This window comes from Eptatretus burgeri, chromosome 14 (assembly GCF_056783735.1).
Source record: "Eptatretus burgeri isolate ZD-2024b chromosome 14, Ebu_testis_v1, whole genome shotgun sequence".
In the NCBI taxonomy this organism is placed as follows: Eukaryota; Metazoa; Chordata; class Myxini; order Myxiniformes; family Myxinidae; genus Eptatretus; species Eptatretus burgeri.
The window spans coordinates 33,166,533-33,191,853 of NC_140974.1; the positions used below are offsets into that span (position 1 = coordinate 33,166,533).

Genomic DNA, 25,321 nt, shown 5'->3' on the forward strand with positions numbered 1-25,321 from the left:
TAATGATGCAAGAACAACCTGGAAGGTCAAGCTGTCTTTGAGATGCCGCATTGGCAAAATTGACCTTGATCGTGGTTTTTTTTTTCAGACCGCCATTTGACTTTGACCTTTAACCCGGGGGGGGGGGTATGATGTAAATTCGTCTTGCTCTGGGCTATCTAGACAGGGCAATATCTTTCTGATCAGACAAATCTTAGTCAAGTTGTGGTGAAAAAAATTGAAAAAAATTGGGTCATGACCTTAAATTTAGGTCAAAGTCAAAAAATCATGTTAACCTCGCATACTTTTATTCCCATTGCATATTGATGTAAGATTTAATTTTGAAAGTCCCAGCCGGATTCAAGATACAGCTTGGACATTGGCAGAAAAAGGGGAGAAAAACAAATGGTGGTTTGATCCTCTGAGGAGTCCTTGACCTTCAACACAGAGAGGTATAATGTCAACTAAACTTAAATGCGGCTTACTCTTGGCTATCTATATCGGGCAATTTCATTCTGATTGGACAAACTTTAGTCACATTATGGTGAAAAATGTTAATATGTCCTTAATTGGGTCATCACCTTAAAAATCGGTCAAGGTCAAAAAAATTATGTCAACGCCGCATACTTTCTATTTGCATTGTTGATGCAAAATTACATTCTGAAAGTCCCAGCCAGCTCTGAGATCCAGCTCTACATTGATACAGCTCTGGAAATTGGAGTGCAGGAAGAAACTGCAATGGCACTCGGGAGAGCGCATCCGCCAGGCGAGACGGTTTACGTTTTCTATCCCACTATCTAGGTCAGATCTGCTGACCTGCACCAAAATATAATTGGCTTGTTCTTGTCATCTTAACAACTCATCCACAATGTCTTTTGTCATAATCCATTCACAACTTGAGATATCGTGCTACTGTATATATCGTTTTTGGCCCATTTCTTAATGCTGAAGAATCACTTATAAAAAATAATAATAATTTCTTAACCGGATCCGGATTCTAATCTTCACCAAAATCTAATCATTTCGTTGTTGTCACACGGGTATCCAGTCCACCAAATGTCGTCCAAATCTGTCCACAACTTTTTGAGATATCCTGTTCACAGACAGACAGACAAAGATGGACAGGGGTGAAAACATAACCGCCGTCCACCTTCGGTGGTTTGGACAAACTTCGGTGGGAAACTAACAGCTTGGTTTCCAAAAAACATAAATAAATAAATAAAGAAGAAGAAGACGTTGTGCAGAGCACGATACTTGCAAAATCCATAAAAAAAATTTGATCTCAAAAATAATTGGTGGTTGAATTCAATGACCAAATATGCAACTTCTCTTCAAATTTCAAGTCAATCGGATGAAAATTGACAATTATAGAAAGTCGGCCTATGTTGTCCTTTTGGCCTATGATGACCTGAAAAAATTGGTGGTTGAATTCAGAGACTTGATATGCAAATCCTCTTCAAATTTCAAGTCAATCGGATGAAAATTGAGGATTTTAGAAATACCACCTTAGTTGTTGACATTGGGACGATGTTGACCTTTTGGTCCATGTTGACCTCAAATATAATTGGCTGGTTTAATTCAGTGACCTGAAATATAAATCCTCTTCAAATTTCAAGTCGATCGGTTGAAAATTGTCAATTTTTGAAATTCGGCCTACGTTGACCTTTTGGCCGATGTGGACCTCAAAAATAATTGGTGGTTGAATTCAGTGACCTGATATGAAAATGCTCTTCAAATTTCAAGTCAATCAAATGGAAATTGAGGATTTTATAAATCTCACCTCAGTTGTTGACCTTTGGCCGATGTTGACCTTTTGGCCGAAGTTGACTTCAAAAATAATTGTTGGTTGAATTTAGTAAGCTCATGAAAATCCTTTTCACATTTCTAGTCAATCGGATGAAAATTGAGGATTTTAGAGATTTGACAAATTTGTTGACCTATGTCCTATGTTGTCCTTTTGAACTCAAAAACAAAATAGGAGACATGTTAAGTGCACAAAATTTGGGCGTTGACTTCAAATCATAATGCAAATGTCCCCTTTGGCATGGAAGTTCCTTCGGATCATAGAAACAAATTTATCCAAGGACACACGTCATATCTCAAAATCCAAGATGGCCGCCGTCGATCATTTTGGAAACATGGACCAGTCATAGCTCATGAACCGTTTGTCATAGAAACTATTATGACACATGTTTTCTAGCTGAATTGAGGTCGCTGAATTCATTTCCGGTATCAGCTATGCATTTCAGATGCATTTAAAGGTGAAATCCCAAAAAGAATACAAATTATAACAAATTTTATTGTTTTTTCACGTACAGAAAATTTTAGGTAATTTGATTATCCATCACACAATGTCGTAATTACACAAGTTCTTCCTCTTCTCCTCTCTTCTCCTGGTACATCCTGCCAGTGTGGGCGCACGAACCTTGACATCTGCAGAGAATCATACAGCGCTGTCTCTGCACGCAGCACTTACAAGGAGCTTTACATTCAGTCTTACACTTGCAAATGGACTTCACAGTCTTCTTCCCCATCTCATCTGGATTGAGGATCTCATCAAGATTCACAACTTGTTGTGTGTCTGACGAGAAGTGCTGGTGAATGCTGATGCATGTTCCATGGAGGGCTGATGTTGCCATCATAGAGGATGGATTATGGTCAATGTTGTCAAAACCCCCTGTGGTGAAAATGTGTTTAACTGCCTGAGGGGGGACCACCACACCAACCTGCTCCCAGTGACCAATGACTGAATTTGCAATATCTGTACTAAGCACTCTCAAACGGTCATACGAGATGCACAACCCTCGCTGATGCAAATCATCGATTAGAGATTCACGGCCAGTTTGAAGATGTACTTTCATAGCCATATACAGCGAAGCTGGTGTTTCCCTATCTCTGTTTTGACTTGGAACACTGTCACGTTTCTTGGATCTGCATGCAACTGAGTTGAAGATGATCTGCTGCCCAATTGATGTTGCAACCTTGGACTTCTTAGATCCAGGAGATGGCTGATCGATAGATGGTCCATCAAGAAGCATGTACAGGAATGAACCCAGAGTGGGTGGGATTGATTCAGCTTCAGATGAGGTTGAGAAGGAACCCGTAAAAGCTTGCCGCATTTGAAGATATTCTCGACGGAGGATCTTGGTTGCTTTGTGCAGGTCGGAGACTTCAGTTGATGTATTGTCTTTCATATCAACTATAGCTTTGGATAGGTCATCGTCGAAAACAAGAGACTAGCAACGGTTAATCTTTACTGCCTTGATGTCAGGAATCATGCGCTCAATGTCCTCTCTAAGGCGTGCTGTATTGCATTTGATGTAGGGAAAGCCGAGAGCAGCAATACGCTTATCATAAAGGGTCGTCAAGTGAGCCATTGCTAGCGACTCCCCTGAACCACGGTTATCTTCAATAAAGTCAAGTAACTCATTGAGAACATGTGCTCGCATCACCTGCGTGTTATGACTCTCAGTGATGTCACATCCGACCGTCTCCACTTTCCTATACAGCCGAGTCAGGCACGCACGATGATAGACGGCATTGATGGCGATCAAGTCACCAGCGGACAGTTTAGACAACAGGCGTTTGTCACCCAACAGCTGAGCAGTCATTGATTTTTTTTTTAATCCAAGCCAAGTGTAGCAGTTTTTCTGAGCTCTTTCTTGTTGCCCACTTCATCACAAAAGAGACACGGAGTGTCAACTGGTTCGCTCAAAGATGTAGAGGGTGATGTCTGTGTGACTGACCTGGCTGCACGAGTTTTTACCAGGCTAAATGACGCTTGTCCTTGATGCTTATTCCTGGCTCTGCACTTTCTGATTGTCAACAGCATTCCTGCAAGCTTTGTGCCACACTACATGATTAGACATCATCAGCTGCACTTTATTCTGAGTATCACTGTCACCAGTATTCTCTACGAATACAAAATCAGGCAGCTCACCTAATTCATTGAGTTCCTGGATATTGTTCACAACCTGTCTAAGTGGCTGAAAGTCTTCCAGGATTGTTTCTCAATTTAACAGATGATGAGGGATCCGAAGTTGGATTATGAGTCTCGTCTGATTGATATATAAAACATAGGCTCCAGTCCATCATGGCAGGTGTGCTTTCACTGTTATCGGAACTTATTTGGATTAGTCACTTTGAATCTGAAAGTAAAAATGAAAGGTCACATAACATAGATACATTATGTATGTGACTAACTCGTGTGTAGTTAAATTCAGCATGAGAAAACCATTTCTGAGTTGGGTCTGACCTAACCATCATATAGTAGACATGCTAAGTCATGTCTCGTTCTCACAATTTTTTTTTCTCATACATTTTAGAAAAAATGTAACATTTATGTGTTTTTGTCTCTGATTTGACCTTTAAATCAATCAGAAAGCGAAATTGTCACCGGAAATGAGTTCAGTGACCTCAAGTTAGTTAGAAAACATGTATCATAATAGTTTCTATGACAAACGGTTCATGAGCTATGACTGGGCCATGTTTTCCAAAATGGTCGACGGCGGCGATCTTGGATTTTGGGATATGACGTGTGTCTTTGGATAAATTTGTTTCTATGACCCTAAGGAACTTCCATGCCAAAGGGGACCTTTGCATCACGATTTGAAGTCAAATGTCACTTAACATGTCTACTAAAATGCTTCTTGCTTGTGACAAACTCAACCAGGTGATGAAGTTTCGTGAAGATTGGTTTAAATGTGTGACCTGTTGGCGATTGACAGACAGAATAACAAAATCGACTGACCAATATACTTGAATAATCTTCACTTTTGCAAGTAACAAGATGGCATTCATAGAATACTTAGCCTGCACAGTCTTGAGAAGGACTTGGTGCAAGCCAACTGTTCTGTGTTTTTTTTTTTCTTTGATCCAATATGGTGCCAGACCAGTGATGGATGATGTCACTTTAATCAAACTATATTTCCCACGGGTAGTTGATCAATTCGTTAAAGTTTTGCATCGATTGGTTAGCAGTTTCAATAATTGTAGAATTTTTTTTCACAATGACTGGATCAAGCATTGCACTTCTCGAATTATAACGTCATAATGTAGGCACCAATGACATCATCATGAACAAATCTTATTCCCCATGGGGAGTACTTGACAATGAGCTTTGCGTAAACTTTTTCGATGGAGTGGTTTCGGAGATATCGTGGTGCAAAGTTTTTCGGTTTTTCCAATATGGCGCCTGTACCACTTGACCAATGACGTCAGAATCATGACAAAAATATTACGCAGGAGGAGGCACACCTATTTGGTAAATTTCGTTTCAATCAGACTAACGGTTGCTGAGAAAATGAATTTTAACAATGCAGGCACGTACGTACGCACGCGCGTATGGCATACGGATGTGACCGATCGCGTAAACCCCGCACTTTTCGCTTCGTGATCGCAGGGTAATGAAAGAAAATAATTTTCCAAATGGTGGTTTAGTACTCATGAGGGTCCAATAAATTCTGTGGTCCATTAAAAATTGTGTACATCAATTGTAGAACGACAATTATCTTCCCCCCATCCGATAGGGGAAGGCTTCAACAAAGAAACAAGAGCGATTATGGACCCCGGCCGTCTTGTGCTGTGTTGTGGATGGGCTAATAAGTCCTATTTGTTTTTTCACTGTGACTTTGCCCTTTGACATCTTGACATAATTGTCAATTAAACGGGAGACCAAGAAGGAACCCGAAAAAGTAAAGGGCAAAGATGAAGTCATCAGGAGGAACCTGGATAGGATTCGGGTTTCAGCCACGACTCCACTACCCTTAAACCCATTCAGGCACAGCCAAGTGAGCCTTACAGAAAACTTTCTGCAAGAATTCACTTCTCTTTAGACCGATAGATAACAAAAGAGAGAAGTAGAGAGTAAAAGAGATGAAAGAGAAGAAAAAGCAAGAAATATAATGAATAAAGACAATGTGAAAAAAACTTAGAAAGAAGTGTGAAAGGAACAAAGAACAGATGTCAGGAAGAAACCGAATAGATAGATTTCAGCAGTTACTCCCCAGGCTCAAACGCAGCAACATGTACAAGCTAGCAGGGATAGTTAGTCTTCTGCACGCTCTCATAATGTAGGTTTGTTGAAAATTTGATGACAAAAGCTCATATGGTTAAAAAATACAGTTATGTGCTGAACACACACACACACACACACACACACACACACACACACACACACACACACTCACACACACACACACACACACACACACACACACACACACATACACACACACACACACACACACACACACACACACACACACACACACACACACACTTGCAAAACCACACCTGCTGCTGCGTAGTGACGACTAAAAACTGCAGAGATTGTTCAACAGAGCACAATAGGAACAGCAGCTCCAGAGAATGCTGACATAATGGATGTATTATGGGAAACCATGTTCTCATGTAGCTCGTAAAATCATGAGAATGATCAAAGGTGAACAAGTTAAAAACATCTGCAAGAAGATCGAATGAGAAGTGGTCCAACAAACCGCTTGTTAGTTTGTATTTATTTTAGCCAATGTTGAAAATGCCAAAAAGTGAGTGATTACAAAGTGGACGGGGCACCTATCCATCCATCCAAAACAGCATTTTGAAATTGGGTCGAAGGGTCCAGGGCACAGTGTGACATATCCATACCTGTTGTGAACCCTGTATCCTTCAACGTTTTTCGAAAATTAACAAACCAAAACACTCAAGGCAGTTTCGTTTTTGTTTCACCACACCAGGATCAACTGCCACCACCTGCTCTTTTGCCTTTGCTTCCAGGGAGACGATTTCGCCACACAATGAAATGCCATCAATCTGGAAGATGAAAAAAAAAACAAACAGCTCGGCTCAACGATGGCAGCTGGAGAGCGAGGCTCAATCCTTGCTTTGTTGCAAGCTTTCCTGAAGATTCCCATTTGTGTAGGTCTGAAGATGCTGTGGCAGGTGCAAGGCGTGGTTTTTTTGCTTCTGTTTCTCTGCACAACTCTCTCTGTGTTTCCCATTTTTCTGCACCTGTTTCATTACCACTTCTCGCTTTAACTGCTCTCTGCACTACTCGCTAGCTTTCTTTGAAAGTTAATAATTTTTGACAAATCCTGGAGGTATTGGAGACGGCTTGGGGGGAGGGGGAGGCAGAAGGGCGTACAAAATGTGATACCCAGTGAACAAAAACTTTTGACATTTTGAGATCAGTGCGGAACATCATATACACAGAACCATTTGATATGAAATACACAGAACCACCTGTGATTCCTAATCACCAATATTTCAACGCATCAAATGTTGTTCATTGAACGGACTGTTTGATGATCGGCGCAACGTCACATTCCAAGCAAACATTGATTTCCAGTGTATGATTTGAATCATTAATCATTATATCCCACTAGATGAATCACAATTTTCATTAATTTATTCACAAGTTACATTCATATTTGTGAAGTGCCAGTCATGACTTTCTATGATTTCCAGGTAATCCATTAAAATGTCCCATCCAGATACCTCTTGCTTTCAATGGCAAACACTATCCCAAAATCTTCCAATAACATCTATCTCTGGAGCAGGCTTGAAGCTAAAGGATTTTAAAATGGGTCTTCTCTCTTGAGGCTGGGGGTCCAGAGGTCACCTCGGCTGCCAGCCCCCCAATGGGGTTCAGGGACAGCGCCTTGGTTAGGTTTATTAATGGTGTTAATTTACCACAAGAAAACAAAATGTAACAGTTGCAGGATGGTATTAAAGCAATGGCATGATCTAACATTTATTTCTGTATCATCAGTTAAGATCAGAAGTAAATGAGTTTGTTAAACAAGAACAGCAATCGATAGGGAGCATACCTCCATCAAGCTGAACAGTTTATGTTTTTCATCTCACTGATAAGCCGGATCTGGATCTGTACCTGAACCAAAATCGAATCAGCTTGTTCTTGTTACCCAACCAACTCATCCACCAAGTTTTGGCCTAATGCACCCATAACTGCTTGAGATATCATGCTATACAGTAAGACCTCGCTAAACATCGTCCTGGTCAGGGCCGGCGCTACCATAAGGTCAACTAGGCAGCAGCCAAGGGCGCAGACCTCAGAGGGGTGCATTACTGACCTTAAAGGGTCACAGTTTTATGCAAATTATTGTTTTAAGAAAATGCATAATAAAAGGAAAATATAATATTTTATTGTTCATAATAGTTTATAGTTCATTGGTAGTTCATAACCAGTAAATTTGCAAAGGAAAAGGCATGCAAAGCGAGATTTTGATTTGTGTGAAATTGAAACTTTTATGAGACGTTTTAAACTCTGTTTGTCTGTTTTTTGTTTGTTTTCTCTGTCTGGCTGTAAGCAAATTATTGTGGTAAAATATATTTAGCAGTTTCAAGTTTTGTGCTTTTTAGCTCGCCTGTTCGAAGAACAGAGAGCTATAGCGATACTCCCGGCGTGAGCGTGAAATTGTTAAAAAAAATTTGTATTATGGAAAAAAACTCCTCGACGGATTTCGACGAAACTTGGTGGGGGGGAGGGTTAGGTATTGTCCAAGGATCATGCCATTACATTTTGGACTTGGTCCTCCCCCCCCCCATCCAAAAAAAGAAAATTGTTAGAATTTTTTTTTTGCATTTCTACATGTTTTCAGCGATTTCCAACCCCCCCCCCAAAAAAAATTGTTAGAGAAAATTTTTTTTGCATTTCTACATGTTTTAAGTGATTTCCACCCCACCCAAAAAAAATTGTTAGAGAATTTTTTGCAACTTTTTTCAACAAAATTTCGATTTCTTTTTTTTGCATTTCTACATGTTGAAGTGATTTCCAACCCCCCCCCCCCCCAAAAAAAAAAATGTTGGAGGAAAGAACTATAACTCTGTCAGCCCAGTTGACATCATATTTAATGAATAAGACATCAGGTTCACTTGAGTGACCCAGCAGTATTGGCGGCAGAGGTTTTGCACTCTCCCGAGTGCTCCCCCTCTAGTTTCCTTTCTAATGTTTTAATCTACCACACTATTTTTTTATACACCCGATATATATATATATATATATATATATATATATATATATATATATATATATGTGTATATATATGTATGTGTATATATATGTATGTGTATATATATATATATATATATATATATGTATGTATGTATGTATATATATATATATATATATATATATATATATATATATATATATATGTATGTATGTATATATATATATATATATATATATATATATATATATATATATATATATATGTATGTATGTGTATATATATATGTATATATGTATGTATGTGTATATATATATATATATATATATATATATATATATATATATATATATATATATATATATTGTTGCGGATTCGCGCCCGCCGGCGTGCGGACGGCCACGTAACTCGAATCGCGGCACGTCGCCCACCGGACGGACAATCCAGTCGTGACCCTCTCGGACTAACGCCGGGAACCAGTCACGGGTGGACCTTTCGGTCTCACCGCGATCGTGCCAATCGGCCCCCGCGTGGGATAGGGTTGCTCGCCAAATTCGACCTACCTAAGTACCCACACGGAGGGTAGACCGGGCGATCGCACCTCGCCGCAGGTCGACTTCGGACACGGGCCACTTAAGCGACCCGTTCCGTACTATCGGGATAACCGAGCGGTGTTATTCGTCGGCCTCGACGGTTCGATTAATTATCGGGCGTCTTAGCCCACGACCAACCCTTTACGTGAAGCAAGATGGGGATTCAATGAAAGAAATGACGAAGCGAAGCGGGAAAACAGTTCAACAATAAGCACATTTATTTCGCGATGAACGGAAAGCACACATATACAATTCCACCAAAAGCACATGTAAAAGAAGAAGACAAAAATCAAATGCAACAATGCAGATCTATCCGACTACCGGGCACTCGGCAACACTTATACAATTTTACTTCACAGACGGCGCCGACAACACATATTCCCAAAGCAAAAGAAAAGAGAACCACCCTCCAGGATGAGGGGGGTAGGCGGGCCTGGGGCCGAGACCGTGTCGGGCCTACCCGTCTGATGATGAGACGCGAAGTGGCGGTGGTGCCTCAACTCCGCGGGCCTCGCGGACAGTGTCTGGTAGGGGGTGGGAAGGGGGCCCCCTTTTGTCGCACTATCTCAGCGTGGGGGGAAACAGGAAGGGGTTGCTGATGCTCGGGGAAAGGAGGATTTCACAAAATCTCGGGTCCCGCGACGAGCATCTCCACCACGACCTCGGTCGCGTTGCTGGCCTCTCTCTGTGCAGCTCCCGGCACCCGACGCGAGCACCCCCTCAACCGCCTTCGCCGCCTCTCCACAGCTCCGTCCTCTTCACTCCGACTCTTGACTCGTCCCAACTCTTCACTGGCTCCGCGAACTCCCAACTGCGAACTGCTTCTCCGAACTCCCAAACTCAACTCCCTCCACTTCCAACTGAACTCGTCTGACGAACGCAGTCGTTTTTATAAGCCCCGTGGCTTCGCTCTTTCATCTTTGACCCTCTGCCTCCGACCTTTCACCTCACTCCCCATTGGCCCGAGGAAAAGTGGGCGTGAATGCTTTTTGATCCATGAATTTGCATATAGCGACCGCCCTCCAACGCCCTGGAGGCGGGGCCAAACCGCCCCTCGCTCACCGATTGGACGGAACAAAAGTGGGCGTGAGTCGTTTTTGATCCGTTTTTCTGCGGTAAGTCCGCGATGCTTTTGAACACGCTGCTCGGTGCGCGCTCCGCACGAGTCCAGCATCGGTGCCCACGAGTGGCGCGAGATGACGGTGATGCGATGGTGGCGAGTTGTGACGGTAAAGGTCGTGGCGGTTGTGGTGAAGCGGCGTTGTGGTTGGTGGTTGTTGTTGTGAAGCGGCGTTGTGGTTGGTGGTTGTTGTTGTGATGGCCGCGTTGTGGTTGGTGGTTGTTGTGTGATGGCTGTTGAAACGTGGTTGGTGGTGGTAATAATGGCGGCTGGTCCAAAATAAAGATAGTAAAAGAAAAACGGCTATCCTGAAGAGTCGCAGCCCTCATGAATGACATTTATTCCCTCTAGACAACGGGTTTGGGCCTAACTACACATATACTTACCGAGATATCTCACCTAAGGGACCTGAATGGTGGTTTGCGAATTTGGTCAACCACAACACTACCCCCTCCCCTTTTTACAGACTCGTCCCGAGTCGTCAAATTTTCGTGTGCCATCATGTGTAGTTTTCCCCTAGTACATTTTACCTACGGATCCCTGAGTGCGACATTCATGGTATTCGTGTCCCCAAAATAAATAACCTAAGGGCTGCGTAACTACCTAAACAAACTCACTCACACGGACGACTTAAATAAAATTGCTGGCGCTAGGACAGACATGCCGGGGGCGCACTCATATTTACAGTACATCTTACCTTAACTTACAAATTTTACACTAAACCATGGCCCAGGATCAATGAACTCTGCAAAAAGAAAGCAGTTAGCAGGGAGCCAGGCTGCTCACATGCAGTCTCTGGCTCAAAACAATGCAGGTGACAGGGAACGTGGCTGGCTGCTCACACGCAGTCCAAGGCCTTCCTTTTTGAACTGAACGCAGTGAACCACAACGGTGCATGGGCTGCACAAACGCAGTCTCTGTGCCAGCTCAAGTGGCACACGCAATGAGCACAACGAATGGATGGATGAACACAAACACGGTGCACGGGCCGCCACTGCAGGCCCGTGTTGTAGCTGCCAACAGGGCAGTTCTTGCAGCTTGCAAACTGTTGCCTTGATCCTGGCGCACATGGCAATGAACAGGGGGGGGGGGGCAAAGCAAAAATTGAACGGGGCTGGTGAACAGGGGCAGTGGGCATGGCATGGCAAAGGCAGCAGGCAAACACAGCCCGCAGAAGAAGGCCGCTGTAGGCAAACACAGCTGGCAGATGAACTGGCCGGCACAGGCCTTGAAGCACAGCAGCTGCAGCCGATCCAGCCGGAACAGGCCTTGCAGCAAAACAACAGCTGCCGATGAAGTGGGTCGGCACAGGCTTTGAAGAAAAACAGCCAGCCGGCAGATGAAGTGGGCCGGCACAGGCCTTGCAGCAACACAGCCAGCAGATGAAGCTGGCCAGCCTTTGCCGTTCAGTGGAGGTTGGTGGAGGGAGTGCGGTGGTGCTGGCCACTTGGAAGGCAGGCTCGGACCTACCCTACGGTCTCCCTCCCAACCTATCGCCTTTGCCTGTCACTGTACATACCCACTCCCTTAATTTGTCAAACCCCAATTTAGCCCCAACTTATTTTTTTGTTGTTTTTATTTTTACTTCCCCACTATAAATCGTCCCCTAACCCCCTTTATCGTCTTTGTTTGGCTAAGCTATCCTGTCACCTAGCCTACTCCCAACCCCTACGTTCCCTTCCCGGAGAGGAACAAGGGAGAGCTAACGTCCTGTGTCGAGGCCCAACTCAAGCCTCAGAATGGCCTCCCCAGAGTTCAGCGATCTAACCCAAAGTGGGTCCAGCGGCCCACAACGAGAGCGAGGGGATGGATGGTGCGGAGGGGTACACTTCCTAATCTACCCTATCCATTTAACTGTTAAACTACCCCGGGGCTTTCAACAAGCGCCTCTCGCTTAAACTATTGGTTCTATAAACCCAGATTCCCGTCGCCTGTGTTGGTGTCCTCACAATTTCGGGCCTCGCCCCCCAATTTTCTCTCCGTGCCCTCACACGGTCTCATGGCTGGGACACGTGGCTCCCTTTGGCAGGCACGACCCTCTGCCGAATCTCCCGCTATGGCACCCCGGGCACTACACTGCCTCCGAGCCTACCAGCTCCCTAACACCGGGGAGTGCCCCCCATGGCACCTCCCCTGAAACGCACACGTGGCAGGCTAGCTTCCCAGGCCCCTTTCCGAGGGTCACCCATGCCCACAACACTGCCCACGCGGCTAATGGCGCCCCGGGCCTCCGCACCAAGCAGGCACACCCGTGCCCACTACGCTATCCCGGCCCCCCATGGGCCCTTGGCCTACCGCGGCCGACTAGCCTGGTGCCCGGGGTACCCACTCAGCGATACTCACCTTTCGCAGCCATGCTCCCAGCCCGTCAACAGGGCTCCTGCACCCCTCCAAACGGGTTTCGAGCCTACACTCCCACCAACAACAAAACGACCTCCATTTTGTAAATTTGACTAACCCCCTAACTCACTTTATACTGACCCCGGGGTCCCTTGGGCGGGAGTCACTCCTCCCCCCAATCACTCATCGCACCATGCATTCCCCATTCGCTCCACTCACACAGACCCGCTGGCCTCACTCACTCAACAAGTACTCACCTCACAACTCACCAACTCTTCAACACACACACCGCTGAACTCTGCCATCCTTCGAACTACCTCCCCTAACTAACTCGTGCTCCCACGTCGTCCCTTAAACTATAGCACGTTCCATTTAACCTACGTAGCTAAGCTACGTCCCCACTACACATCCAAAGTCTGTCTCTGTCTCCAAATAATCCCATTAATCAATTTCCCAACTTAAATCTCGCTACAATCCCTCTAACTAATCCATTCCACGGACTCCATGAGGACTTACCCCTGCCCCATGAAGTCGGTCTAACTAAGCTAACCCTTCCCCCTAACTAGTTTCCATCCTGTGCCCCTGTAAGGGGGTCTTCCACCCCTTGCCCAGGAATCCTGTGCACCCGAAAGTGAGGCTTGGTTTTTTGTTTTTTTTTCACATGCGCAGCACCAGCGCGGCAACTCGCGCACTTTGCACCTGCCCGTGACGTCATGCAGCTGCACGTGTACCTCGTCCCTCCTTGGACGGTACCATCCGGCAGGGATACCCCTCCTGCCGGATTCCAACCCCACGTGCAGCCATGACGTCACCGTGCGCATAAAAAAACACAAGCCCCACGTCTCGAGGGGTTCCCCACGCGAACACATGTGCTTTGCCCGTTGGAGCTTAACACACACGATCGCGTGGAGAACCCGTCCGGTCCAAATCCATTTACCTGCCTAAACTTTGTCCGTCCGCGGGATCGGCAAATCCACCGTGTGCGTTTCCGGACCGGGACTTCACTCTCGCAAGCGAGCACGTGGGGGTCTCGTGCGTTGCACAGCACGGACCTCGTGCCCACTGCTGGGTGAACCCGGCACGGTCCCCGAAACAACTACAGCCGCTACTCGGCTTTCTTTCTTCACATGTCGCCGTCGTCGCCATTCCACACACGCACTCCCGCGTGTTACGACGCTCACACTCCATTCCATTACATTCACACCGGGAGACGCGGCTGCGTGCTCCCGCATGCCAACCGACATCTCCCTCACATACCGCTCTCTCACACAGACGGTCTCCCTTGCATAAACCATACCACTCACACGTGGCATTTCCCTTACACAAACCACACCACTCACACACGCGGGGGCACTCACCCGCGGTGCCTCATCCACACACCGTGCCTCACTCACACACGCGGGGGCACTCACCCGCGGTGCCTCATCCACACTGGCCGTTTCATCCACACACACGGCCTCACTCACACACGGTGCCTCACCCACACACGCGGGGGCACTCACCCGCGGTGCCTCATCCACACTCAGCGTGCTGGGAAGCACGTACTCCGGCACCATCGCCACCACACCACTCACACACGGGGTCGCTTCCACACACGGCGACGCACTCACCCCTTGCACCACACACACAGGGACAACCACACTGTGGATTCGTGTCCCCACAAGGGTCTCCGGGGCCTCTATACCCCCCAAGCTCTCCGTGCACCTGTCCACAGCACCCGTTCCCTCAACCTCGCAAAGCACGACCGAACTCACCTGGTCGTGACTCGCCTCAAGGGGGCATACTCCCTCCCCTCGTTCCTGGAGGAGGCTATCCCGCTGCTCGCACCGGGTCCCTGCACGGTCCGCCAGCTCAACCTCATCGTCCTCCACTACCTCTGTGTGTGTGTGTGTGTTCGTCTCTAACCTTGTCCAATTCATGCAGTCTCTCCTCTATTTTTCTGTCTCCCGTGTCTCTATACATTTATAAGTTTCTGATGTCCCCTCCTGTCTATTAGTCTCCGCTTCTTTCTGGCGTCTTTCCCTTATCTTTATGTCGGTCAACCTTGCTTTCTCTTTAAGTCGCTCCCGTCCTTCCCTGTTTTTCACTCCTTGCTCTTTCACGATCTCCGCGTACCTCATCCTTGCTTTCCGTATTAATTGTTCTTTTCTCTCCCTCGCAATTTCTTTCACCTCGTCTCTTGTCTCCCGAATTACTTTTTCCTTACCCGCCTCCACCGCGGGCCCGACAGCCGTTGCACCCCCTTCCAGCTCGTTCGTTCCTACACGTGGAGTCGCCATTTTAAGCTCCCTGCTGACGGCCTTCATGCCCGCCTGCAGGCATCGGCCCATGTTCTGCGTCTCACCCCGGAGCTTTTTAGTTTCTTCCTTCATTTGCTTAGTCATTTCTTTCATTTCGTTTTTCATTTCATTCGTGTTTGTATCCATCTTTTTGTTCATGCCTTTCATTTCGTTTTTCATTTCATTTGTGTTTGTATCCATCTTTTCGTTCATTTGCTTGATCATGTTCGCTGTCATTTCCGCATACATTTTTGCCAGCATGGTGAATAGCTGGGCCATGTCGGGTGCGCTTGGGTGAGCCGTTTCGGCAGGGGTTGGGGGGTTTTGGTGGAGAGGGGGAGGGGAGGTGTCATACACCGCGGCCGCTGCCGCACCTATTTCGGGCTCTGGGTTCAGTTGGGCGAGTTCGTTTTCCTGTACAATTAACATTTCCTGCACGGGGATTTCATCCTGAGCCATGGATTCTACACATTCTACATCCATTTCTAATACCCCCGGCTCCCGCTCGCCTTGAGACGCCATCTTGCTTCTCTTAAAGGGTTAATTTAGCTCGCTCGTAATTTGGAGGGAATCGGGGGTCGCTCCTCTCACCCCTGGACCGATTCCCGTGAATTTAATTGGAGACAGGACAGCCCGTTTTCCCGTTCTCCGTTACCAGTGCTGCGAGGAGGGCGATGAGTTTATATCGCACGACCTGACACCAGTGTTGCGGATTCGCGCCCGGCGGCGTGCGGACGGCCACGTAACTCGAATCGCGGCACGTCGCCCACCGGACGGACAATCCAGTCGTGACCCTCTCGGACTAACGCCGGGAACCAGTCACGGGTGGACCTTTCGGTCTCACCGCGATCGTGCCAATCGGCCCCCGCGTGGGATAGGGTTGCTCGCCAAATTCGACCTACCTAAGTACCCACACGGAGGGTAGACCGGGCGATCGCACCTCGCCGCAGGTCGACTTCGGACACGGGCCACTTAAGCGACCCGTTCCGTACTATCGGGATAACCGAGCGGTGTTATTCGTCGGCCTCGACGGTTCGATTAATTACCGGGCGTCTTAGCCCACGACCAACCCTTTACGTGAAGCAAGATGGGGATTCAATGAAAGAAATGACGAAGCGAAGCGGGAAAACAGTTCAACAATAAGCACATTTATTTCGCGATGAACGGAAAGCACACATATACAATTCCACCAAAGGCACATGTAAAAGAAGAAGACAAAAAGCAAATGCAAAAATGCAGATCTATCCGACTACCGGGCACTCGGCAACACTTATACAATTTTACTTCACAGACGGCGCCGACAACACATATTCCCAAAGCAAAAGAAAAGAGAACCACCCTCCAGGATGAGGGGGGTAGGCGGGCCTGGGGCCGAGACCGTGTCGGGCCTACCCGTCTGATGATGAGACGCGAAGTGGCGGTGGTGCCTCAACTCCGCGGGCCTCGCGGACAGTGTCTGGTAGGGGGTGGGAAGGGGGCCCCCTTTTGTCGCACTATCTCAGCGCGGGGGGAAACAGGAGGGGGTTGCTGATGCTCGGGGAAAGGAGGATTTCACAAAATCTCGGGTCCCGCGACGAGCGTCTCCACCACGACCTCGGTCGCGTTGCTGGCCTCTCTCTGTGCAGCTCCCGGCACCCGACGCGAGCACCCCCTCAACCGCCTTCGCTGCCGCCGCCTCTCCACAGCTCCGTCCTCTTCACTCCGACTCTTGACTCGTCCCAACTCTTCACTGGCTCCGCGAACTCCCAACTGCGAACTGCTTCTCCGAACTCCCAAACTCAACTCCCTCCACTTCCAACTGAACTCGTCTGACGAACGCAGTTGTTTTTATAAGCCCCGTGGCTTCGCTCTTTCATCTTTGACCCTCTGCCTCCGACCTTTCACCTCGCTCCCCATTGGCCCGAGGAAAAGTGGGCGTGAATGCTTTTTGATCCATGAATTTGCATATAGCGACCGCCCTCCAACGCCCTGGAGGCGGGGCCAAACCGCCCCTCGCTCACCGATTGGACGGAACAAAAGTGGGCGTGAGTCGTTTTTGATCCGTTTTTCTGCGGTAAGTCCGCGATGCTTTTGAACACGCTGCTCGGTGCGCGCTCCGCACGAGTCCAGCATCGGTGCCCACGAGTGGAGCGAGATGACGGTGATGCGATGGTGGCGAGTTGTGACGGTAAAGGTCGTGGCGGTTGTGGTGAAGCGGCGTTGTGGTTGGTGGTTGTTGTTGTGAAGCGGCGTTGTGGTTGGTGGTTGTTGTGATGGCCGCGTTGTGGTTGGTGGTTGTTGTGTGATGGCTGTTGAGACGTGGTTGGTGGTGGTAATAATGGCGGCTGGTCCAAAATAAAGATAGTAAAAGAAAAACGGCTATCCTGAAGAGTCGCAGCCCTCATGAGTGACATTTATTCCCTCTAGACAACGGGTTTGGGCCTAACTACACATATACTTACCGAGATATCTCACCTAAGGGACCTGAATGGTGGTTTGCGAATTTGGTCAACCACAACAATATATATATATATATTTATATATATATATATATATATATATATATATATATATTTATATATATATATATGTATATATATATATATATATATATATATATATATATATATATATATATATATATATATATATATATATATATATATATATATATATATATATATATATATATATATATATATATATATATATATATATATATATATATATATATGTGTATATATATATATATATATATATATATATGTGTATATATATATATATATATATATGTGTATATATATATATATATATATATATATATATATATATGTGTATATATATATATATATATATATATATATATATATATATATATATATATATATATATATATATATATATGTGTATATATATATATATATATATATATATATATATATATATATATATATATATATATATATATATATATATATATATATATATATATATATCGGGGCGTAATATGTGATACCGGCCATCTGTCTGTCTGTCTGTCTGTCTGTCTGTCCATCCGTTCCTGTCCGCACTCTAACTCCCAAAGTTTTCAACTTTCACCTTTCATATTTGGTACATTGGTACAGACTGTGGAGCCGTTGTGTCATGACATACCTTCGTCATCTAAAGTAATTGCCATGGCAACTGGGATGCTGTTTTCCATCCGTTCCTGTCCGCACTTTAACTCCCAAAGTTTTCAACTTTCACGTTTCATATTTGGTACATTGGTACAGACTGTGGAGATGGTGTGTCGCGACATACGTTCGTCATCTAAAGTGGTTGGCATGGCAACCAGGATGCTGTTTTCTATCCGTTCCTGTCCTCACTCCAACTCCCAAAGTTTTCAACTTTCACGTTTCATATTTGGTACATAGGTACAGATTGTGGAGACGGTGTGTCGCGACATACGTTCATCATCTAAAGTGGTTGTCGTTTTCCATGTAGTAGCACAATTCTGTATATACCTTCTTGTTCAGGCATATATTGTGCTCACTTGCGCTCTTGTTACTGATTACAATATACAAATACATATATTGCTTTATAATTATACTTCAGTGCAATGCTTTATAAAAAATATTAATTATTAGACTTGTCTTTTAAAAACGATAAATGTATAAACAGGCGAGCATTGGGTGGCTTTGACACCAACTCTGGTTATTTTTTCTACAAAACAACTGTTTTTAAAAATCAAAGTTGGCAATTTTTTTGAGGGGGATGCAAGTCGCTGGCCTTGCCTCGAGCGCAAAAATAGTCTGGCACCGGTCCTGGTCCTGGTTAACATTGTTTCGTTATTAAGTCACTGATATATTAGAGAACTGACTCGTTTAAAGTCGTTTTACCTCTAATTTAGTACCAAACTCATTGTTTGATGAAGCTACACTATCCATCATATCGTAAATACCGGTATATTGGCCATACTGTAAATAATGGTGTATAAGCCTACCCAGATTACGTGCAGTATAAGCCTTATATACACCAAGCTCTGCATCGATAACATCGGTGGTTGCATCACCTTCTCCAATCTCAGGTGTTTGACAAGTACGGAAGTGATCCACTTGAATAGCTGCCATGTGTTTATATGTTCAACTGATAGAAACATCCTCAAGTGCATTGATGCCATCAGTGGGTCCTGGGCTGAAGTTACTCAGGTGTGCATGAATGGTGTGTGGAGGAAGTTGTGGCATGGATGTGTCAATGAATTGAAAGGATTTGAAGATGTTTTCCTCGCTATGAAGAAAGTTATCCTTGGCTTGGCCAATAAAGCAGGTTTTGATGAGGTGGAAGAAGCTGACGATACACAACTTCTGCAATCACACAGAGAAGAGCTAACCAATGAAGATATGAAGCAACTCGAGATGATGATATTCAATTGATTTGTTAAAATAAAATAAAAACTTTTATTGATATGTAAATACTGTCTTTTGTCTGGCAGTAAATTTTTCCCTGGAACCTAACCCCTATCCTCCCCTATTTACATCAATTCTTTTGGGGAATTTGGATTCGCTTAAAGTTATTTCAGTTAAAGTCGTACTCTTCAAGAACGTAACTATAACGTTAAACAAGAAATGACTGTATTTCGTTTTTGCCCCGAAATATCTCTCAATGGTGAAGAATCACCACAAATATTGAAAAATGTTTTTGTATCCAGATCCGTCACCAGATCTTCACCAAAATTGAAGCAATTCGTCCTTGTCATACACCCAACATGTCCACCAAATTTCGTTCGAATCCATCCACAATTTTTTGTGATATCATGCTCACAGACAAACAAAGATGTCATGCATACTATGATACTTGCAAAATCCAAATAAACAATAGTTGCCATGGAAACTGCAATTTGGGAATTTGAAAAATTTGACCTATTTGATAATTTGAAAAAAAAAAAATGTTTTACATGATTGAATGTTGTGCATAACAAATGTCGTTGATACATTTTATAATTACCACCTAATAATACATTTTATAATTGTTTCCAAATAATACATTTCATAATTGTTGCCTAATTATACATTTCATAATTGCCGCCTAATAATCCGTTTCATAATTGCCGTCTAATAATCCATTTCATAATTGCCGTCTAATAATTCATTTTATAATTGCTGCCTAATAATACATTTTATAATTGCCGCCTAATAATACATTTTACAATTGCCACCTTCTAATACATTTTATAATTGTTGCCTAATTATACATTTCATAATTGCCACCTAATAATACATTTCATAATTGCCACCTCATAATACATTTTATAATTGTTACCTAATTATACATTTCATAATTGCCACCGAATAATCCATTTTATAATTGCTGCCTAATAATACATTTTATAATTGCCACCTCAGAATACATTTTAGAATTGTTGCCTTATATTACATGTCATAATTGCCGCCTAATAATCCATTTCATAATTGCCGTCTAATAATCCATTTTATAATTTGCCACCTAAAACATTTTATAATTTGCCACCTAATAATACATTTTAGAATTGTTGCCTAATAATCCATTTCATAATTGCCGTCTAATAATCCATTTTATAATTACTGCCTAATAATACATTTTATAATTGCCACCTCATAATACATTTTAGAATTGTTGCCTTGTATTACATGTCATAATTGCCGCCTAATAATACATTTTATAATTGCCACCTAATACATTTTATAATTTGCCACCTAATAATACATTTTATAATTGTTGCCTAATAATCCATTTCATAATTGCCATCTAAGAATCCATTTTATAATTGCTGCCTAATAATACATTTCATAATTGCCGCCAATAATCCATTTTATAATTGCTGCCTAATAATGCATTTTATAATTGCCACCTCATAATACATTTTCGATTTGTTCCCTTGTATTACATGTCATAATTTCCGTCTAATAATCCATTTTATAATTTGCCACCTAATACATTTTATAATTTGCCACCTAACAATACATTTTATAATTGTTGCCTAATAATCCAATTCATAATTGTTGCCTAATAATCCATTTCATAATTGCCGCCTAATAATCCATTTCATAATTGCTGCCTAATAATACATTTTATAATTGCCACCTCATTATATATTTTATAATTGTTGCCTTGTAATACATTTCATAAGTGCTGCCTTATAATACATTTTATAATTGCCGCCTAATAATACATTTTATAATTGTTGCCTAATAATCCATTTCATAATTGCCGCCTAATAATCCATTTCATAATTGCTATCTAATAACCCTTTTATAATTGCTGCCAAATAATACATTTTATAATTGCCACCTCATTATACATTTTATAATTGTTGCCTTATAATACATTTCATAAGTGCTGCCTAATAATACATTTTATAATTTCCGCCTAATTATACATTTTATAATTGTTGCCTAATAATCCATTTCATAATTGCCGCCTAATAATCCATTTCATAATTGCCGTCTAATAACCCTTTTTATAATTGCTGCCTAATAATACATTTTATAATTGTTGCCTTATAATACATTTCATAATTGCTGCCGAATAATACATTTTATAATTTGCCACCTAACAATACATTTTATAATTGTTGCCTAATAATCCATTTCATAATTGCCGCCTAATAATCCATTTCATAATTGCTGCCTAATAATACATTTTATAATTGCCACCTCATTATATATTTTATAATTGTTGCCTTGTAATACATTTCATAAGTGCTGCCTTATAATACATTTTATAATTGCCGCCTAATAATACATTTTATAATTGTTGCCTAATAATCCATTTCATAATTGCCGCCTAATAATCCATTTCATAATTGCTGTCTAATAACCCTTTTATAATTGCTGCCTAATAATACATTTTATAATTGCCACCTCATTATACATTTTATAATTGTTGCCTTATAATACATTTCATAAGTGCTGCCTAATAATACATTTTATAATTTCCGCCTAATAATACATTTTATAATTGTTGCCTAATAATCCATTTCATAATTGCCGCCTAATAATCCATTTCATAATTGCCGTCTAATAACCCTTTTTATAATTGCTGCCTAATAATACATTTTATAATTGATGCCTTGTAATACATTTCATAATTGCTGCCTAATAATACATTTTATAATTGCCACCTAATAATACATTTTTAAATTGCCACCTTTACATGTTTTGGGTGCCAATGACCCTGACCTTTGACTAATTTTGACCAGATTTTATACACGTATACGACACATACATACAAATAAGCTGTATAAGTTTTAATCTGATATCTTGAAATATTCCTGAGGATTGGCAATAATAAAATCACAAAAATATCCCATTTGATTATAATGGGGGTGAAATTGTTGCCATGGACATAGTGTTCTCTTTGCCACGAGGAACTTTTTCTATGCCACGTGGTGCTTTTCCCCATACTGCACTATCAACCAAGAGGAGCAGAACTTGAAAAAAAGATAAAATTAATTAATCATGATATTTTGCACCCTCTTTGCTTGGGACTGAGGCAGTTTACCAATGGGGGGCCTTTTGATTATGGCTCACGACCCTCAAGTATTACAGCAGAAGGCCTTCAGACAGAAAGTCGAACGGAGTCTAAAGGTTCTAGTGGCATATTTGGGGTCTTCATGATCTTAAGAGTCTTTGGGTTATAAAGGATTCAAAAGGTCTTTGGGGTCTTAAAGGGTCTTAGGGGTCTAGCTGAGGCCTAAGTGTCTTGGGGGTTTTTAAGGGTCTTCGGGAAATAAAGAGTCTAAACTAAAGGATCTAAACTTCTAAAGGGTCTTATGGGTCTTAGGGCTCTAAAGGGTGTTCAGGATCTTAAAGGGTCTTAAGGTTATAAAGGGTCTAAAGGATCTTATGAGTGTTTTGGGATTGAAGGGTCTTAAAGGGTTATAAGGAGTCTTAATGGTCTAATGAGTCTAAAGGGGTCCAAAGTGTCCAAAGAGGTTATAATAGGTCTGCAGGTCTAAAAGGTGAAATGGAAAATGGGTGTAAGTGGTCAAAAGGGTGTAAATGTCTTCAGGAATTTAAAGGGTCGAAAGGGGTCTCAAAGGTCTAAGGGCTCGAAAGGTCTACATGTCGAAAAGGTATGTTCCAATAATCCAAAAATAATAGACGTAGTCAAGGTCCAATCTATACGAATAAATATCTGTGTGTGTGTTTCGGTGTGTGCATGTGTGTGTGTGTGTCTCCTCCATAACTCCAGAACCATGAAACTTATCAGCCTGAATCTTTGCATGCATACTAACAGAACTCCAAGGAAGTGCAAGAGTGAAAATTGGGTGTTTTGGTTAATTAAAACACCCCTTTTGAAGATAATAAACAGCCTTATTTAATTATATCCTTTATCAGGCGCATGCTCGGCCACCTCACTCTATAGGGTCATAAGATGTTTCCTCAGTTACCTTGCTGGATTCTGAAGCCACCATGTTTTTTGGCCTGCTCAACAATGCCTTGACTTGAGAAAGGCTGCAACGATTTCTTAATGATAAAGTTTTTTTTTCACTTTCCTCTCTCATATTATCCAATCCCTGTTCATCATTGCTATGAATCACGAGGTACATTGCAATGCTTATAAACACCTGGAGATGCCAGCATTTGTGGCTTTATTTCATTTCCGTACATGCCGTAACGTCGAAAATCTCTTCAACTAAACCGAATTGCAAAATTTAAGCTCCATAATTGAACTTAGCAGCAGTTCCGACTGCTGGAAAAGTGTTCATTTGTCCAATTCGGACATTGTTTGGGCGTTTCCGGCCATATGGTTTTATCGATGGCAATTATTAATCGCTTGTCAAGCCAGGTATTCCATTAGTGTGCTTAAGTCACTTTGTGAGCACTCTACAATATTTGCTTTGTCACTGCATACTGAATATTGACTTGAACAAAGTTCAGGCCACTTGCGTGTGTTGACCATGTGTTGTTCTACGGTGCAACAGGCGGTGGCTGGCTCTCTGAAAATGTGAAATTGTATTGTACACGATGTTTTCCCTTTTTTACGATCTTCCATTGTACGACCTGTTACCCCGGCATAAATAAATACAAATAAAACCTATAAGGGCACTTGGTAGAGCGCATACTTCCGCCACGCAATGCCTGATGCGCAAGAACATATCGGACCCAATACATTTTTGAAATATCATGCTGTGTATTGTATTTGGCCCTATCTCTCAAATGTGGTCACTTAAAAAAAAATTCTCGTGTCCAGATCCGAATTCGGATCTTCACCAAAATTGAATTAATTCGTCCTTCATGCACACCCAACATGTCCACCAAGTTTTGTCCGAATCCGTCTACAACTTTTTGAGATACCGTGCTATATATTGATTTAGCCACATCTCTCAATGGTGAATAATCACATAAAAATTTTGAGTAGCCGGATCCGGATCCGGATCTTCAGCAAAATCAAATCAATTCAGCCTTGTCACACACCCAACCTGTCCACAAACTTTCATCCGGATCCATCCACAACTTTCTGAGATCCTGTACACAAACAAACAAACAAGATGTCATGCAGAGCGCGATACTTGCAAAAGCCATAGAACAAATTTTACCTCAAAAATAATTGGTGGTTGAATTCAATGACCAAATATGCAACTCCTCTTCAAATCCCAAGTCAATCAGATGACAATTGACAATTTTAGATATTCAGCCTATGTTGTCCTTTTGGCCTCGGTTGACCTCAAAAATTATAATTGGTGGTTGAATTCAGTGACCTGATATGCGAATCCTCTTCAAATTTGAAATAAGTGAGATAAAAATTGAAGATTTTAGAAATACCACTGCAGTTGTTGACATTGGGCCTATGTTGACCTTTTGTTCCATGCTGACCTCAAAAATAATTGGCTGTTTGAACTCGATGACCTGAAATATAAATTCTCTTCAAATTTCAAGTCAATCGGATGAAAATTGAAGATTTTAGAAACACCACCTTAGTTGTTGACCTTTGGCCTATGTTGACCTTTTGGTCCAGGTTGACCTCTAAAATAATTGGCAGGTTGAATTCAGTGACCGGAGGAATAAATCCTCCTCAAATTTCAAGTCAATTGGATGAAAA

The 25,321-nt window shown here is 42.9% G+C and overlaps 1 long non-coding RNA gene across 1 annotated transcript in view; it reads right to left on the reverse strand.

Annotated features, from left to right (window-relative positions):
• Positions 1-25,321, reverse strand: part of LOC147012933 (uncharacterized) — a 37,021-nt gene that overhangs the window by 6,228 nt on the left and 5,472 nt on the right. Inside the window, exon 3 of the long non-coding RNA XR_015051121.1 lies at positions 6,625-6,789. This is a non-coding gene — a long non-coding RNA (uncharacterized LOC147012933). The remainder of the gene's footprint in view (positions 1-6,624; positions 6,790-25,321) is intronic.